The sequence below is a fragment of the Miscanthus floridulus genome, chromosome 7 (assembly GCF_019320115.1).
Source record: "Miscanthus floridulus cultivar M001 chromosome 7, ASM1932011v1, whole genome shotgun sequence".
Taxonomy (NCBI): domain Eukaryota; kingdom Viridiplantae; phylum Streptophyta; class Magnoliopsida; order Poales; family Poaceae; genus Miscanthus; species Miscanthus floridulus.
The window spans coordinates 26332445-26343599 of NC_089586.1; the positions used below are offsets into that span (position 1 = coordinate 26332445).

Below are 11155 nucleotides of genomic sequence, written 5' to 3' on the forward strand. Positions count from 1 at the left end.
AATTCATCCTCCAAGTTGCGGTGCGCGCGGTGCGAAGCATTAGGGTCCCCGTTAGCCCTACGGGTAGCTTCTTCATCTCGATGCCGTTGGCGATCGGCGTTCCTTTCCAAGCAGGCATCGTGATCGACGGTGGCTTCGCCATCTCTGCTGATGCTGTCGTGGCTGATGTGGTAGATCCTGCCCCTAAATCCTAGCGGAAAAGTAGGGCAGGTGAAGATGGTTTCAGTCAGGCCCTAGTAATATTCATCAGGGCTCTCCTCTAGGATGCTATGGAGGGAGTCGTCTGGAAGCTGGCGAATTGACACCATGTTGACCACGGGAGCGGGTCGACCTGCCTTAGGCAGATCGATCATGTGGAGGTCGTCTATGTGGTCACGCTCGACGTGGTTGATGAAGAGGTGGTGTACGACATTTTGATACATGGATCCCATGCCCACTAGCCCAAAGGGATAGGGCCTCAGCATGTTCTCCATCGGGGCCTCGTAGTCGGCCAAGCGCAGACTGGTAGCTAGGAGTGGTCGGCATTGCATCGTACGCCCTTCTGGAGTAGCCGTGATCACTAGATCTGAATCTTGCCACCCCAGACGTTGTGGCCGAGCAGATCGCTCGGTCATAGTGGCTCAGCGATCTTGGGGCGCTGGGACTTCATTGCTCACAATAGATCAATCTAAGACTGAGTCCACGAGGAGCTGACATTCCACTATGCGACCTATGACCCGATCGATAGATACGATCAGGTCATCATTGTCGATGGATCTCCTAACCCAGCGATGAGGCGATGAGATCGGAGATCTTGTCACGGATGTTGGCACGATCGGCGCAGGGTGATTCTGCACTGCCTCCACAATTTCCTCGACGCCGTTGGCGCCGATGACCCTGGTCATAGAGCCGACCGTGAAGGTCTGACCTAGCTCGGGGAGGATCATGGAGCTCGGGAAGCGGACCATCTGGCTCGCCGTGGAATCAGCACACACACCCCCTACCTTGCGCACCACTACCGATGAAATTTGGTCAGCAGTCTACCAAGGGGTATGCCCATGGTAGTAGATAAATCGGTGGAGGTGCGCGTGATAGGAGCCGGACGGTGACACAGAACGCGTGGAACAACGATTAGGCAGGTTCGGGCCGTCTGCTTGACGTAATACCCCACGTCCTGTGTCTTTGGTGGATTGTATATTAATATGAGGTGAAAACAAGGGGGGTCCCGCCCGCCTTATATAGCTCGGAGGGTAGGGTTACAGGTCGGTTGAATCTAGTCCTGATCGGTTACAAGATATCTATTTATAAGGAATACAACATCTTTAGCATATCCGATCAGATCATCCTTGATCGTCAATGATCTTTACGTAGCCCTGTGAGGCACGCCGACCTGTGCCATGGTTTGTCTGGCATAGTCTTGTGGGCTGGATCTCCCCTAGCGGCTCGGCCCATGTACATCCCTGTTGGTATCGGGGGTCATACCCCCACAATAGTTTTGTTATATCCTTTTGCAAGACCAAGTATACGTGGGACTTGAGCTTATTCAGCACTACTTTTCAGCCATAGAACAATATTTTACTCTCACAATATTTCAGCATAAACATCAACATAAGCTAAATTTCAGCATAAGCGAACATGGTGAATCAACTTGCTCGGATTAAGTGAGCTTACTTGCAGGATTTTGAAAATAATAAAATTAATTCCTTCCATTTTTATTACTTGCCACTAACCTTTTATTGTAGCGACTATGGCTATCCAATTTTTCCTACAAAATGACATGAAAAACTAAAGTATCTAAAATCTTTCTTAGGGGAAAAAACCTTATCGGGGCATTTTCATCTGTCTTTCTTAAATTCACTCTCTAAATCTTTATTTAGAGTTAGATTCTAATTAAAATAATATCTACATCTCACAACTCTCTAATAATTTCTCTATATCTTGTTTGTCACTTTGAAGAGTCAGTTATCGCTCTCTATCTTTAGCGAGCAAGAAACGAGGAATATAGGATGATGATATTTGGACATCTAGTTAAAGACGCCATTGAAGGAGATTTTTTTCACCAAAATATATATTCTTATCAACACGAAAGGATATAAAAAGATTCTTAGAGTTGCTCTCAGAATTATTGTAATAAAAATTTAGTCTGAAATGTCAAGCAAACAAAAACTTCGAGAAGTAGATATCAATGGCCCTCTTAAATCCTAATACCAGCATACTGCATGTCTATGGATAATACATAATATATGCCCTTTAAAGTCCACTTAGGCCAAAAGGTCCAACTTAGAATTGCACCGATCAAAATCATATTGCATTAAAAAAAAACCGCTTTAGTGTACCTATGCCAATGATCCAAAAATCCCAAAATCCTTACTCCACATTCTAAATTACAAGTCGTTTTCGCAGTGTTTTAAGGAAAACTTCTCTAATTTTAACTACTTTTTTTATAGAAAAATGCACACATCTACAACATCAAATAATTTTTATTAGATACACCATGAAATATATTTGATAGTACATTTATTTGATAACGTGAATGTTAATATATTTTTTATAAATTTGATAAAAACATTAGACAAGTTTGACTTAAGGCGAAACTAAAATAACTATAAATTTGGAACAAATGGATCCTTGGCCTTTTAGTGATTTAGTAAAAAAGCATAGTATTACAATAATATTTTTTTTTCCAAACATTATGATCCGCTCCCCCTCGAAAAATAAGTGGATTTCACTTTTCAATAAGTTATAATCAATGACCAAACATATAAAATTATTGATATTCATAATGCGTCATAAGTATCAATAGCTTAATCGTAAAATATATTTAATAAATCTATTTGGATATATAATTGTGTATTTGTATAAACATTGTCCAATTTATGATTGATTAGTTCCTTGGAAAAATGAGATTTACATCATGTTAATGAAGATCACTCTTTGGTCTTTATTACTAAAAAAAGAGGGTGATATAGTTTTTTAAAAAGAAAAACATACTACCTCCGTCCAAAAAAAATACAATTCTAGCACAATATCTCACATTTTAATACTTTAAGTTTGACCAATTATACATGAAAAAGTATCTATATTTTTATGATAACAAATAAATATCATTAGATTAATTATAAAATATATTTTTATAATAAATTAATTTAAATTTATAAATATACATATTATTATCTAAAAATTTGATCAAATTTAAAGCACCTTTCAACCCGTAATTACATTTTTTCACGACGGAGGTAGTACTATTTAACGAACATTCGCGAGTGCGGTGGTGCCCCCCGCACGCTCTCCAGTCTCCAGCCACAGCCCCGCACTCGGTAATGCAGTCGGCTCTCACCGCCCGCATAAATGCCCCCTCCAGCCCTCCTACACCAACACCCCCCCGCTCCCTCCGTTCGTCCCCAACCGCGCGCGGAGCCTGCTCCACCCTCGCCTCCAGACCTCCGTCTCCCACCGCTCCCCAAGCCTCGCCTCGCCTCGCCGCGTCTTTCTCCTCCTCCGCCGCCGCCATGAGGGAGATCCTGCACATCCAGGGCGGGCAGTGCGGGAACCAGATCGGGGCCAAGTTCTGGGAGGTGATCTGCGACGAGCACGGCATCGACCACACGGGCAAGTACGCCGGCGACTCCGACCTCCAGCTCGAGCGCATCAACGTCTACTACAACGAGGCCAGCGGGGGCCGGTACGTCCCGCGCGCCGTGCTCATGGACCTCGAGCCCGGCACCATGGACTCCGTGCGCTCCGGGCCCTACGGCCAGATCTTCCGCCCCGACAACTTCGTCTTCGGCCAGTCCGGCGCCGGCAACAACTGGGCCAAGGGCCACTACACCGAGGGCGCCGAGCTCATCGACTCCGTGCTCGACGTCGTCCGCAAGGAGGCCGAGAACTGCGACTGCCTCCAAGGTACTGTGTGTCGTCGTCCTCGTATATCTGGCCCTTCTGTTAGAAATGCTGGTAATTTGGTCGCGGTCTGGGGGGTCGTCAGCGTGCGGATCTAGTGTAGTTTCTATAGTTAGGTTTCGATAGTTAGAATGACATGTTACGATGTTGTGGTTCGCGGCTCGTAGATCTAGCCGATTTGTTGGCTTGCATTGAAACCTATGTAGATCTGGGCGTTTTCCTCGACATTTTCGAGTATGCATTCTATTTATGTGGTTACTTGGATGAAATGCTTGGTTCGGTTTCCCCTAATCATTGTTTATGCGGTTCAAAGTACGGAGATCCAGTGACTCCTTAATTGCCCGAGTGGTTCTGGTAGTAGCAGCAAATTTGTTCAATTGCCGCCTTCAGGTGGTGTTTAAATCCAGGAGATAAAGTTTAGAGGTGTCACATCGGATGTCATGTGGGGGTGTCACATGAGAGTGTTGGGAGTGTTCGATAGTAATAATAAAACAAATTACACAAGTCCTTAGTAATCCGCGAGACGAATTTATTAAGCCTAATTAATCTGTTATTAACACATGTTTACTATAGCACCACATTGTCAAATCATGGACTAATTAGGCTTAAAAATTCGTCTCGCAAAGTAGTCGCAATCTGTGTAATTAGTTATTTTTAGTCTATATTTAATACTCCATGCATGTGTCTGAACATTCGATGTGATAGGGACTAAACGTTAGGGAGAGGAAGGCATGGCTAGACTTTATTGTTATGGTCCTTCGCCACAAATTTGGCCAGTGCCTGTTTTGGTCTTTGGCCCTTTCGTACTACTAGTAACTGTGAAGTATTTATTGAGTCATTTAACTTGTGAGAGATGAGCTTATATAACTGATGATTTAACTTTAGAGATGTTATTAACCAATTTTCTTTACTTTGGCTGTGCTGGACTTCTATGTTATTTGTGTTTTGTTGTGTATGAAAATCGTTGCAAATGGCTGTGAGAAAATTCATCTGTCAGGCTAGTAACGTAGCTTACAACTCATCTTGGCTAGTGGTTACTGGAGGATATTTGCTTGTGGTTCATGTTAGGGTGTTGCATTTTGCTAGGTTTGTCCATCTTGATGTCATCTTATTATCTACATAGCAACTAGAATCTCTGTTATTGGATATTTTGTGTAAAAAATGCTTTTGTCCGTTTGAATTATGCTTCACTTGTGAAATTGTATGTGAAATAATTTTTATCTTCTATTCTGCAGGATTTCAGGTTTGCCATTCATTGGGTGGAGGTACTGGCTCTGGGATGGGCACCCTGCTCATCTCAAAAATCAGGGAAGAGTACCCAGATAGGATGATGCTGACATTCTCAGTTTTCCCATCACCTAAGGTGTCTGATACCGTGGTAGAACCTTACAATGCTACACTCTCAGTTCATCAACTTGTTGAGAATGCTGATGAGTGTATGGTCCTTGACAATGAAGCTCTTTATGACATCTGCTTCCGCACTCTGAAGCTTGCTACACCAACTTGTAAGTTTGTATTGCTACTTTGCTCAGTCACTGCACCCACAGCTTTAGTATTTATTGATCATTGATTTCATATCTTGGTGCAAAGAGTGGATTATAGTCATCTTCGTGTGAAATCCTGTGACACAAATCTATCTCTTGGATGTGTCTTGTGATGCTGCAATGAATTAATGTGTATGTCGGGCACATGCATCTCACTAGCATTTTGACACTGTACTATCTGTTCTTAAGTTTGCTTTGCATTACAGAATACAATGATGCCCTGAGATAACCATTTCATGATTCTCTGCCTTGTGCCTTGTTTCTTGCATTTGTTTCTGCCATTTCGATATAAATCTGAATCTTGCCTTTTTTATGTTTTTCCAGTTGGTGACCTGAACCATCTCATCTCTGCAACCATGAGTGGTGTTACCTGCTGCCTGCGGTTCCCAGGCCAGCTGAACTCTGACCTCCGGAAGCTTGCAGTCAACTTGATACCCTTCCCTCGCCTCCATTTCTTCATGGTTGGCTTTGCACCACTGACATCAAGGGGGTCCCAGCAGTACCGTGCCCTCACCGTCCCCGAGCTGACCCAGCAGATGTGGGATGCCTAAGAACATGATGTGCGCAGCTGACCCACGACACGGGCGCTACCTGACAGCATCAGCCTTGTTCCGTGGGAAGATGAGCACCAAGGAGGTGGACGAGCAGATGCTGAATGTGCAGAACAAGAACTCGTCCTACTTCGTGGAGTGGATCCCGAACAACGTGAAGTCGAGCGTGTGTGACATCCCTCCCAAGGGCCTGAAGATGGCGTCCACATTCATCGGCAACTCCACCTCGATCCAGGAGATGTTCAGGCGTGTGAGCGAGCAGTTCACGGCCATGTTCCGGCGCAAGGCTTTCTTGCACTGGTACACCGGGGAGGGCATGGACGAGATGGAGTTCACCGAGGCCTGAGAGCAACATGAACGACCTGGTGGCTGAGTACCAGCAGTACCAGGACGCCACGGCGGACGACGAAGAGGAGTACGAGGATGAGGAGGAAGAGGAAGAGGTGGCTGCCTAAGCCACCGGCCCATGTGGGTTGTGGTGTTATTTACTGTTGCTCTTAATCTGACGCTTGCGGTGCCCTTAGGTTATTTGTGTTGATGGTGTGATGCTGCTGCGAAACTGTGAGATTAGTTTTAACTGTGGACTTGATTACTTCTAGATCATGGAATTGTCAATCCGATATTAGATGTTTTCTATGTTTTGGTATCTTTCGCTGTGCTACTTGGCTCAGCTTGTCTTGTTGAATTTGTTAGATAATGCAGCTATATACAACATTCATAGGTATTGGTAAGGCTATATGCATCTTTTGTATTATCTCTTAATCTGTCTTAAAATGTTCATAGTTCAATTGACCTAGCCTAAGTAAACCTAAATGTACACCTCAAACTTCTGGCTTGTCATGGCATGCTCATGGTGCTCCAACTCATTCACACCTCTGATCATCAGCTCATCAGAAAGATACTGACTGATTATTACGGTTCAACCGCTTTCTGACGTGACTCAAGACTCATGACGATTCGTATCACACGACTCGATTCTATTTGCCGTTTCTATGAGAACTATGACATGATTACTAGGATCGGCGAAGATACTCGAGAGGCCGAGCGAGACGAATTGGGCTGCCTGAACTATGTCAGGGGTGCACTTTTCATCGGTGAAAACCGAAAGCTGAAAACTCCTGCATGGAACAAGCGGCGAGGTTCAGTCAGTCTGGTCCTGTGGGAAACTTGAAGCGCTCCTTCCGCCGTTCCGCGGCTTCTTCCTTTCTTGGGCGTCCTCGATTTCTCTCGCCCTATTTCCATCACGCAGACGGATGAACTCCTCCTCCAACTTGTCGTACATCTCCTCGAGTCTACAGAGGCGACTCTGGGCTCTCTCCAGCTCCAACTCCAACTCCAAGACGTTGGTGGTCTCGGTCAGAGCAGCGCTCTTCTCCTGGAGACGGCTCTCCAGCTCGGCAACTCTGCGGGAGCGACAGGCGCAGCAGCCGAGGCGCGAGGCGTGGTTGCACTCCGACACCAACATGGATCGGCAGTAATCGTGCTCCAATGGCGAGATGTTATCTCTTGTTTCCCCCTCTCCCTTTTTTGGGACTCAAATCGTCAGTACCCACGGATGTGCAATTGTGATTGTGTTAGTTTTGTAGGTATGTGGGTATGTGATTAGGATGTACGCGATTGCACATAAATTGCTTGTTATTATAGAGGTACCCACTTTAGCCAGGTTGCAAGACACAACAGAAGTTCTTGTACTAGCGGCTTACTCAGTCCATGTCCATCCAATCCAAACTGTACATAGAGCCCAAAAGAAAAAAAAAACTGAATGAAAGAGGCACCAGTCCAAATTATTGGAGAACAGTTCTCGCAAAACAGACAGAAGTACAGAACACTAGCTCCGGCCTGGGAGAAGATTTACAATTTGTGAAACCATCAGATGATTTCATTTGGAAGCTCCACGACTGTCACATGCAACTCAGCTCATCCAACACTCCGGCATGGCAGCACATGCGTGCTGAGAGTGAAAAGCTGAACAAGAAAACTAGAAAAGCAGCAGAGGCCTCGACCTCGAGCTGTATAATACTCCATCCGTCCCAAAATAAATATCATTCTCGTTTCCCGAGAAGTCAAATACTTTTAACTTTGATCTCATATATATATATATATATATATATATATATATATATATATAATTATTAATATTTATAATACATAATTAGTTTCATTAGGTAGATCGTTGAATATGTCTTCATAATAAACTTATTTTGAGATATAAATGTTGCATACATTTTCTATAAATCTAGTCCAAGTTGAGAAAGTTTGACCTACACGCATCTCATAGTGACTTCTAGTTTGGGAAGGAGGGAGTAAGATGTAGATACATGTGTTTTTGACGAAGTCATATCTCGTTATTTGTCAATAGACATTGTTCGTCACTAAAAAAATAATATCGTTAAATCTTAAAATAAATTTATAAAAATTACAATAATCCGTATAAGTTGAACATGATTTTGACCACAAGGAACCTGATGACCTAATCAACTGTCACGCTTGGTTCATAATTTTTTTGCGCTTACCTGGCATCCTTATAAAATGGCATAAAGTCTATTTTACATGGAGCATGGGAACCTAATGACCTAATCAGTTGATTCCCTTTATTTAACTAATAGGCTGGTTCATTAAACTGGCTAAACCTTAGCTAACCGGCCAAAAATAAATATTGGGCACTTAGGCTTCCAAACCATGACCTGCCACGAGTCTGGAAGATTGGAGTACAAATGTTCTTGGAGATCTAGAAAAAAGATTGAGAAAAGCAAAGGAGTTGGAGAGATTGAGAAGAGAGCCGATCAGTGATCTAGCTGTGGGGAGGGAAGCGGTTTGGAGTTTTAAAGTGGATAGGTTAGAAGAGCATATAGATACATATTGGAAGCAGCGAGCACATGTTAATTGGTTTCGTTTTGGTGATCGAATTACGACTCGTATTTCCATAATGACTTGCTCTGTTAGGAAGAGAAGAAATAGAATTGGGAGAATGTTGAGGGTGGAGGAGGAAGGTGAAAAAAAGATTTTATTTCTAACTATTTTCTGCAGCTTTTCAGTACCTCAGTGTCGGTGGACGAGGGGCAATTGCAGCGCCTAATCAGTGTTGTTCAGCCTCGTGTCACACCGGCCATGAATGCCCAACTCATGTCGGAGTTTATCGAGGAGGAAATAAAGCAGGATCTTTTTGCCATCGGGGATTTGAAGCCGCCTGGTCTAGATGGTCTTCCGACCGTTTTCTACAAAACCTTTTGGGATGTGGTCGGTGTTCGGCTAACTAGGGAGGTCATGGAGGTGTTGAAAGGTGGCCGGATCCCCGCAAATTGGAATGAGATGACCATAGCTTTGATCCCAAAGACTGAGAAGCCGGAGCGGGTCACAGATTTGAGACCGATCAGTCTATACAACGTTGTCTACAAGGTAGTTTCCAAAGTTTTATCAAATAGATTGATAGAGGTGTTGCCTGCAATTATTACTCCAAATCAGAGTGCTTTTGGGTCGGGGCGTTTGATTTTAGATAATATCCTTATGCACATATGAACTCACTCATTATCTGCTAAGTAAAAGAGAAGGTGAATTGGGGTACGTATGCAGCTCTAAAACTTGATATGAGTAAAGTGTATGACCGAGTAGAGTGGTGTTTCCTAGAGAAAATGATGAGAAGGTTGGGTTTTCATGATTCTTGGATAGGTCTTATCATGGAATGTGTGTCGACAGTGAAGTATAGGGTAAGGGTGAATGGAGATTTGTCTGATATTTTTGTCCCGCAGCGAGGTTTGAGACAAGGGGACCCTGTTATCACCCTACCTATTTTTATTGTGTGCTGAAGCTTTTTCTGCCCTATTGAAAGAGGGAGAGTGTGATGGTTCTCTGGCGGGGGTAAAAATCTGTCACAGTGCGCCAAGTATATCTCACCTTTTGTTCGCCGATGACTCATTAATTTTGATTCGTGCGACCGAAGGGGATAGTAGGCAGCCGCAGACAATACTATAATTGTATGAACAATGTTCAGGGCAAATGATAAACAAGGTGAAATCAGCTGTGCTTTTCAGTAAGAATACAAAGCCTCAACAGAAACAAGTGGTGTCTAACATTTTGCAGGTCACAAAAGAAACAATAAGTGAGAGATATTTGGGGTTGCTGGTACATGTGGGACATTCCAAGACGGGTATTTTTGCATACCTGAAAGAGAGGATTTGGAAAAGGATGCAAGGGTGGAATGAGAAATTTCTTTCATGGGCAGGCAAGGAGATTTTAGTCAAGGCAGTGGCCCAGGCGATACCGACCTTTGCTATGGGATGTTTTGATCTCTATAAATCTTTGCGTGATCAGATAAGTGCTATGATTTGTCGCTTTTGGTGGAACCAGCAGGTTGATAAGAACAAGATTCATTGGTTAAGTGGGGATCAGCTTATGTTACCCAAGGAGGACGGTGGTTTGGGATTTCGAGACATACATGCCTTTAATCTTGCTATGCTTGCAAAGCAAAGTTGGCGGCTGCTGAAAAACCCAGACTCTTTGTGTGCTCGAGTTTTGAAAGCCAAATACTTTGCAAATTCTTCGGAGTTAGATGCTATGCCAAAGTCGAATATGTCTTACACTTGGCTTAGATTCTCCGGGGGTTGGAGGTAATAAAGAAGGGCATGATTTTGGCGTGTTGGTGATGGTAATAACTAATAACCTGCATATTTGGCAAGATCCTTGGTTGCCGAGAGGTGTATTCAGAAGGCCAATTACTCCTAGAGGGGCGTGTCTTCTAACTTATGTTTCGGAGCTGATAAATCCAAGCTATTGGGACTGGGATGTGGAATTGGTGAAGAGAATTTTTTGGGAAGAAGACGTCAAGGTAATTTTGGCTCTTCTAGTCCATGAAGGCAGGGACAATTTAATTGCATGGCACTATGATAATCATGGGCGATTTAGTGTCAAGAGTGCTTACAAAGTTTGTAGAGTTGATCTGTTGTGTGAAAGGAGACGAGGGGGGGGGGGGGGGGGTAATACATCTTATTGTATTTGGAAAGCAATCTGGAAGCTGAAAATCCTAGGCAAGGTAAAACATTTTTTCTGGCGCTTGACTCATAATAGTCACCCTTTGAGGAGAAATCTGGTGCAGCGTGGGATGAGAATTGAAACAAGATGCATAGTTTGTGATTCAGCAGATGAAGATGGTGGACATTTATATTTTAAGTGCTGCCTTGCCAAAGA

The 11155-nt window shown here is 43.7% G+C and overlaps 1 pseudogene; it reads left to right on the top strand.

Moving 5' to 3' along the window:
* The first annotated feature begins 3281 nt into the window (after positions 1 to 3281).
* On the top strand, positions 3282 to 6620 carry LOC136466746 (tubulin beta-1 chain-like; annotated as a pseudogene).
* Positions 6621 to 11155: the final 4535 nt, after the last annotated feature.